This window comes from Eumetopias jubatus, unplaced genomic scaffold (genome assembly GCF_037043125.1).
Source record: "Eumetopias jubatus isolate StellerSeaLion01/CBP00866 unplaced genomic scaffold, mEumJub1_p1.0 scaffold_2, whole genome shotgun sequence".
Taxonomy (NCBI): domain Eukaryota; kingdom Metazoa; phylum Chordata; class Mammalia; order Carnivora; family Otariidae; genus Eumetopias; species Eumetopias jubatus.
Genome location: NW_028274808.1, coordinates 194,389,198 through 194,397,839, shown reverse-complemented (window position 1 = coordinate 194,397,839; position 8,642 = coordinate 194,389,198). Strand labels below are relative to the sequence as shown.

Below are 8,642 nucleotides of genomic sequence, written 5' to 3'. Positions count from 1 at the left end.
TGTCCCTCCTGGTAGTCCCTGGGAAACTAACTTGTGTGGACTATGGGTTCCTATCCTCTGGTTTCTCATTGCATTTGGTCAATGGGATGCACCAGCAAGAAAATTGATGTAAAAGGAAAGAGAGATGGGGGATATTTATTCCTGCTGTTCTCTCTCTGCCCAGCATCACTTTGACGATGACCATGTTCCTCTTTGGAATACAGCAGCTTCTGTGGGAAATTCTCTCATAGCATCACTGGGTTCCCATAACTGCTCTCTCCTCTTTCCTATAGGTGTGACCTGAAGTACCTATTCTAATCTAGGTTTATTCTCAGTGCAAGAGGTAGACTGTAGAACAAAAGAAGGGAAAAAAATCTTTCCACTAACTTTATAATATAATGGGAAAGAGATAGAAGGTAAACAAAGAAAAAATATATATGGCAGATGGTGACAAATGCTGTGAATGAAAGGAAAGCAGGTAAGTGAGCTGATGAGCACTGGGACCGGGAACAGTATATCCATTTCAAAAAGGTGTTCAAGGAAGGCATGAATGACATTTGAGTAAAGACTTGAAGGAAATGAAGAAGCATCTATGAAAATACAGAGAGAGGGGTGCCTGGGTGGCTCGGTCGTTAAGCATCTGCCTTCGGCTCAGTTCATGATCCCAGGGTCCTGGGATCGAGTCCCACATCGGGCTCCCTGCTCAGCAGGAAGCCTGCTTCTCCCTCTCCCACTTCCCCTGCTTGTGTTCCTGCTCTCACTGTGTCTCTCTCCGTCAAGTGAATAAATAAATAAAAATCTAAAAAAAAAAAAAGAAAATACAGAGAGAACAATAGTCTTGGTAGAAGGAAGAGTATACGTAAAAACCCAAACAAGAGCATTTTTGGTGTATCTATAAAGCAGATTTTATTTTGAATGATGAGAACTTCTTAGAGGATTTGTGCTAAGAAATTACGTGAACTGATTTCTTTTCTAATTAATTACTTTTGCTTTTATCTACAGAGCACTCTTGGTTCATGTGTTAAAAGAGAGAGAGAGATTGAGAGTGCAGTTAGGAGTTATTGCAATTATTCGGAGAGAAACCATAATGGCTTGAGTCAAGGAGTGGAGGTGGTAAAATAAGTGGTTAAAATCTTGATCTTTGAGGAATGAGGAATTAACAAGACTTTCTATATTAATCAGGATTCTCCAGAGAAACAGACCGATAGGAACTATCGGTCTGTTTCTACATATCTCTAGAGATTTATTATGAGGAATTAGTTCATATGATTATGGACCTTGGGAAGTCCCATGATCTGCCTTCTGTAAGATGGAAGCCCAGGAGAGCCAGGGATACAGTTCCAATCTGAGTTTGAAGGCCTGAGAATCAGCAGAACCAATGGTGGAACCTCCAGTCCAAGTCCAAATGTTGGAGAACTAGAAAAGCAGGTGATGTAAGTTCCAGTCTGAATGTAGGAGAAGACTGATGCCCCAGTTCAAAAACAGTCAGGCAAAAAGTATCTGAAGGTTGAGAGAAAACAGTTAAAAATGGCTCTGAAGTGTTTTTTGTTTTTTTTAAGAGTTTTTTGACCCAACCAACTAGAAACTGAAGTCACTGTTAATTGAAATGAAGAGGTTTTAGTAGGCACAGATGGAGTGACAAGTGGGTATTAGCAGGAAGTAAGTTTTATTTTATTTTATTTTATTTTATTTTATTTTATTTTATTTTATTTTATTTTATTTTATTTTATTTTTTTAAAGAAAAGAGTGGAATTTAATCTTGATTTACAGGACACTGCAAGAGAGGAGATTCTACATAGAAATAAGAAACCCACTGAGGAGGAGCTTCATACAGGTTGTACAGTTTGGAACTGGTCAAGTAGAGTTTTGTTGTAAAAAGTGCTACAATAACAAAACACATTTAAAAAGAGTTCTTAGTAGAGAAACAGTAAGACAAACTTCTACCAAACAGAGTACACAACAAACAACTTTCTGCCTCAGCTGTACAATCTAAAAGTTAAAAGTCCCGGGAGTGCCATCCTGAACTTGCAACGTATAGCCTTCAGAGGTAGTTTCTGGCACAACATTCTGATCTTCCTCTTCCTCTACAGAGAAATACTTCTCAATCAAGTTTAATGAAACTTTGTACAGACTCATTTTCATGGTTTTGTACAGCTTCAATTTTGTCCAAACCTCCACATTCTTCAATCATTATACTAAGTTTCTCAGTTTCACCTAGTTTCTCAGCAGCCTGAAAGATGTTTGAAATGGCATCCAGAATAACCAGAATAATTTTGGTGTCTTTTGCAGTTAAGAGGTTCATCAATGGTTCTATTATGCCACAATGAACGAGGTATACAATCTGTTCAACTGTCCCACCTCTTGTATAGTTGGTCACAGCCCAGACAGCTTCCTTTTGTGTCTTAAAGTCTGCCTTAGAGAGAACACCAACGAGGAATGGGATTAATCCATGATTCACAACTTGCTGTATCTGGTCCTGGTGACCAGCTGTAATGTTTGACATTGTCCACGGAGCTTCCTTCTGAATATTAGTTTTGGGGTTCGTTAGGAGGCTGGGAAAAACAGCAAGTGCTCCTGCATCTATTACAACCTGAGTCTGTTCATCTGTCCCAGTAACAACTTTTCCTATGGCTCTTAGTGCAGGAGTCACAATGGGCAATTCAGTAGCTCCTAGAAGCTTCACAAGCTGGGGCACAACTCCTGTTTTCACAACCATTTCAATCCGTTCATTTGGACCATCAGTAAGGTAGGAAATGGCCCAGCAGGTATCTGCCAATACTTCTGGATCATCATGATGCAGGAGGCGAACTAAGGTAGGAAGAATCTGCTCAATAGCATCTAATAGGGGTCCAGGATTCTTGTTGCGACAAAGGTTTGAAAGTGTCCAAGTAAGGTTACATAAGTATCCACATGCTAAAGATGACATATCAGGAACTGCAAGGAGAGCCAATAGTGAGTCAACTGCACCATACTGGATAACCAAGTCTCGAAAAACTGAACCATCACCTGCAATGTTTCCTAGAGCCCATACAGCTTGTTCACTGATGTGGGCATGGGAAGATGCCAACAGAGAAATGAATGCTGGGATAGCACCTCCATCTACCACAGCCTTGGTCTGTTCTGATGTCCCAGAAGCAATGTTAGTGAGAGCCCGAGCAGATTTAAACTGAATGGGACTACAATCAGTTCTGCCCAAGAAGGACACAAATTTTGGAATCATACCAGCCCGGATTATGTTGTCTATGGGGGGCTGTTTTTCCCTAGAAAGCAGTTTCCTAGGAGCTTGAGTAGCCTGGAGCTGACTTTCCAAATTGTTGCTATTTATGCCTTTGACAATGTCATCAACAGACCAATTTACAGTGCCTTGGTTGTTGCGGTTTTCCTGTAGTGGAGAGGTAGCATCATCAGGAAACGAGCTTACGTTTCTCCTTTTCAGCATCTGGTCATCCTTCTTAGCTTTCCTTAGCTCCACATTAACTTCTATTCGGCGCCGCCTCATTTCTGTACTGTCTTTCCCCTTGTTCTTGAATCTGTTAAGGCGAGCAGCTGGTGAATTAGCATTCTCGTTGGTGGACATGGTTATGAGACAAAGGGAGAAAGCTACACAGCCGGCTCAGGCTTCCACAGGAGGCGGTCCGGGGCGCGCAAGCCACAGGACAGCTGCCCTCAAAACGTCCACCACAGATCACCCCAAAGACGGTGTAGGAAGTAAGTTTTAGATATGTCAGATTAGAAATGTCTCTTTAGCTTCCAAGTGGACACACCAAGTAGGTTGTTGGACTATAAGTCAGGGTTCAAAGGTGAGGTCCTAGATAGAGGTGCACATTTGAGATTTGCCAGAGCAGGGATGGTCTATGAAACCTTCTGGATGAAGGTTTCCTATGAAACTTCTGGATGCTGTCCCTAGGAAGCGGGCTCAAGTAAAGAAAGTGCAGTTTCTGAGGCCTGGTTAGATGTGTTGAGAATGAAGAGGAACAAGCCAAGTCAATTTTGAAGAGGTTGCTCAGAAGGAAACCAAGAGTGTGGGATGTCTTGGAAGTCAAGTGAAGAAAGTATGACCAGGCAGAAGGAGAGCATGCTTTAAGTACTATTAGGTCAAGTCATATGGACTGAAGTGAGCATTAAATTAGCATTGTGGAGGGCCTTGGAGGATGAAATGAGGAGTATCTGGGAGCATTGGGGAGGCCAAAATGATGGTTTGCATTCAAGAGGGAACAAAAGGAAAGGATTTGGAGAGAGTGAATGTCAACTGCTCATTAAACATTGAACCATACATGGGACAAAGAAATGGGGGTAAGTGGAGATGAAGATGGAAACTTTTTTTTTAAGACTTTATTTTTTTATTTGAGAGAGAGAGAGAGTGAGAGAGAGAGCCCAAGAGGTGGTAGGGTTAGAGGGAGAAGCAGACTCCCTGCTGAGCAGGGAGCCCGATGTGGGACTCGATCCCCGGACTCTGGGATCATGACCTGAGCTGAAAGCAGTCACTTAACCAACTGAGCCACCCAGGCGCCCGTGAAGATGGAAACTTAAGGTGAGGGTTAATGGAAAAAAAAGACTTCATATGTAATTTTAGTCACACTGATCTAGAAAAAAGGGGAAATTGATGCATAAAGGAAAGAGCAACTGCTGGTTACATTCTTGGAAGACAGAATGAGTAGATCTTAACATTGGACAGTGGAGCACCTGGTTATTGAAACTGGTCCCAGGAAAAGCAGAGTTAAATTATTTAGAGGCTTCTCAGCAGATTAATGGAGGTCATTGATAAAAGATGATTCATACCCACTTGTGATGTACATGCAGCTATACAGGAATATTTTTGCTGAGTAAAGAGATGTCTTCCTTCATTTGCCTCAGAGTATACAAGTATGCAGATGCATGACTCAGTAGTACAAGAGAAACACTTGGGCCAGGAGGTTTGGTTCTGGGTTGACAAGGATCATTAAATTGGAATTAAATTCCAATTAATTAAATTTCAAACATCCTTTATATGTTTTCATTGTAAGACCCTCCACATTTTGGCCAGTCTCCTCTGACCATATGTCTCCCTGCCAATATCATTTTTGATGTGTGATTCTTGGAGGTGACACTGGGATCCCAATTTGATCTGATCAGCTTGCATTAAGCATAACTCTCATTGCATTTTCCCTGGTCACCTCATTTGCATTAATGTGGCCTGATGTTACATTTGTTCTCTTGTTAGCCATTTGAAGCTAAAAGCTCTTGGACTGATCTCAGAGCCATTGCCTTATGTTTAGACAACATTACCTAAAGGCTTAGCCCATGATATCTCATCTAACCCTCCTAATCACCCTGTGGAGAATGTATAGTTAATGTCATTTTACAGAAGAGGAAACTAAGACTCAGCAAGCCTAAGTGATGGGCCCAAATCCTGCAGCTGAAAAATCAACCTCAACCTGATAACATCCCAGGTCTATCTCAAAACCTAGCTTCTGCCATTGTTCCAGGCTGCTCCCAAACTGAATGACTACAGCACAAATGTGGGTAAGGCAGAAGTGATACAAATTGTGGTTATAGAACAAATGAGACAAAGCTAATTCTGCTTTACAGGATTCTGTTTATTCTAGAAATCTTCAAGGCGAGGGGCTCACCACTTCTCAGTGGTGGATGTAGCATTTTCTGCAAGGGTAGAAGAGTTGGAATGAACCAGGAAGTTGCCTCATTATAGGGAAGTGTCTGGTTAGTTAGTCATTGTCCTCCTCCTTCAGCCCAAAGACAACGCCCTGGTACCGATGAGCCACCTTCCTGCCCAAGGGTGTGCGTGAGAAAGGAACTCAAGAACTGTCAGTCACTATTCATGGGAACAGTTTTGGGGTCAGATTATCTGGTGAAACTCAGACTTCAAAGTGGCATTTTCAGGGACGCCTGGGTGGCACAGTCGGTTAAGTGTCTGCCTTCGGTTCAGGTCATGATCCCAGGGTCCTGGGATCAAGTCCCACATCGGGCTCCTTGTTCAGTGGAGAGCCTGCTTCTCTCTCTGCCTGCCGCTCCCCCTGCTTGTACTTTTGCTCTCTCTCACACTCTCTCTCTGGCAAATAAATAAATAAATAATATTTTTTAAAAAGTGGCATTTTCAGGATGGAGTTCCCTAAATGGGTAGGTAAACTTGATAGTATTGTAATAGAGTACGTGTGAAAAACAAGCTAATGGTCACAGGATTCCCAAACAGAGGTAAGGGAACTGCATAGGATTTAATAATGCCATCATAATGGAAGAACATTGCTATGTAGCCTAAACACAAACTATTAAACATTGAGAATTTCAAAGAGAAGACTGCTCTATCGAATAGACATCCTGGTGGCCACTCCATCCCCAGCCCATCTTTGACCCCTGACCTAGCTCTGGTGGCTCTCCTCAGTTCCTTCCATCCTGAATCCCATCTGTGAGCCTCACCAGGGCGACAATATATAGATCACACCAAATCATCCCTGGCATCAAACAACCTTGTCAAAATGATGGTAGGATGACATCCTGCTCTGAGAGGGGGTACACCTCAGTACAGACCTGTAGGTTGGAGCATTTGGATTGGATGAAGACCCAGGCAGGAATTAAGGCACTTATTAGGGAAGCCCAAAAGCAAGTCACAGGGCACAGGTCCCCAGATAAGGGCCAGAAGTACTAAGTCACTTGGCAGTGAAGGGTATTCCTGGGTCTAAATCCTGCTCAGCTTGATTACAAGACAGGTGGTAAAGGTAGGTGTTCAGGCAGAGAAGATGAGGGAAGAGAATCTTCACATTTTTAGCCATGTCCCTCCTTTGACGCTTTCCCACCTTACTGTCCAAGCCAGCCCCACTGGATGCTGAATGTTCCCTGGAAGGTCCAGCACCCAAGTCACATTCATCTTGAGTCCTCAATCCCACAGGAAGAACTAGCCTGAGTCCCATGTGTCCTGCAGACACACCGAGCTTCCTCTCCTGATTCCCCTTTTATTGTGCTGTAGTCACTCATGCAAAACTCTGCCTCCATTGTGAGGTTCGGGGAAGCCTGGAGTCATAGCCAAAACCTGGTTTCTGGATGGACCTGGGATGTTACCAAGCATACATCACTTCCTACACTAAGGACATAAGTCATCTTCCCTTGCTGTGCCTCTTTCCTTTCCTTTAAAGTAAGAGCTAGATGAGATAATGCATGTTGAGAGCTTAGGATAACACTTGGCACAAATAGGGCAGATGTGACTTGCACAAAATGTGAGTCCTTATGCCCTCATCCTAACCCCATCTCCCTTGTGCCCTTCCATCCACCCCCAAGTCAGGCACTTCAGTATACTTTTATGTGTCCCCTTGTTGCTGTCTTGGTCTGGGAGGGTTATAAGTGTTTTAGTTGAAGCAAGTACAACATGCCACCAAAAGTTTCACATCGGGAACAGACTACCTCTGTTGTTAGAAGGAATTTGATGCAAATATGGATAATCCAGGCTGCCTTAGCTTGCTTGGACTGCTGCCACAAAGTACCCACAGATTGGGTGGATCACACAACAGAAATTTATTCTCACAGTTCTGGAGGCTAGAAGTTCAAGATCAAAGCATGGTAGACAGGTTGGTTTCTTTGGAGGACTCTCTCCTTGTACAAGGCTGCCTTCTCCCCACATCTTCACCTGGTTTCCCCAGGTGTCTGTGTTTTTGTGTGTTTTTTTTTAAGATTTTATTTATTTATTTGACAGAGAGAGAGAGAGACAGTGAGAGCAGGAACACAAGCAGGAAGAGTGGGAGAGGGAGAAACAGGCATCCCGCCTAGCAGGGAGCCCGATGCGGGGCTCGATCCCAGGACCCCGGGATCATGACCCGAGCCGAAGGCAGACGCTTAACGACTGAGCCACCCAGGCACCCCCAGGTGTCTGTGTCTTGATTCCCTCTTCTTATAAGGACCCCAGGCTGATTGGATATGATCCCACCCATATAACTTCATTTTAACACTATTACCTAATTAATTAATTAACTGATCAATTAATCAATTAATAATGACCTTATCTCCAAATACAGTCACATTCTGAGGTGCAGCTGCTTATACAGAAATATGAATGGGGGAGGGGAGTTCAGCTCATGACACACACAGTTGTGAAAACAAGCGTAGCTGGAATTTCTAGCTAGAGCAGCAGTAACAAGAGACCAGCAGCAGCAGCAACTCAGAATTCTCCCCACCTCACAAACCTTGAAGATGGGGCTGGCTCTGCATGAGACCAGACATGCCTGGGGAGCTCACTGGCTGAGGGAGTTGTGGGAAGGAAATGCAGGAAACAGGGACAGCATTCCTACCACCCAGTGTACTGGAAAGCCAGCAGCCAAGTCAAGGGAGGTGTTCCAATCTGGCCTTGGGGGTTGGGTGGCACTAAGTATGGGTGGGCAGGGAGGGGGAGCGGGAAGTGGGGCTCCAGACCCAGAGGAAAACAAATTCCTGCCCTGGCTTTGCCACCAACTGAGAGGCAGTGTCCATTCTTTAACCTTTGTAAGACTTTTCCTCCCTTCTGTAAAATGAGCTCCTGATGATACTTTCCGAACAGAATTGCTGTGAAGGTTAAATCATATGATGCATAGGAAGTGTTTTTCAGAGTGCAGGTCATGTTCTAAATGCTTCATAATTGAAAATTATGATTAGGATTTTTAATAATTTATTATTATTATTACAGTTATTTTGCAGAGTAAGAATGA

General features: G+C 43.3%; 1 pseudogene; it reads right to left on the bottom strand.

The window, feature by feature from the left end:
- Window positions 1–1,835: 1,835 nt before the first annotated feature.
- Window positions 1,836–3,619, bottom strand: LOC114197494 (importin subunit alpha-1 pseudogene; annotated as a pseudogene).
- Between the last annotated feature and the right edge of the window lie 5,023 nt (window positions 3,620–8,642).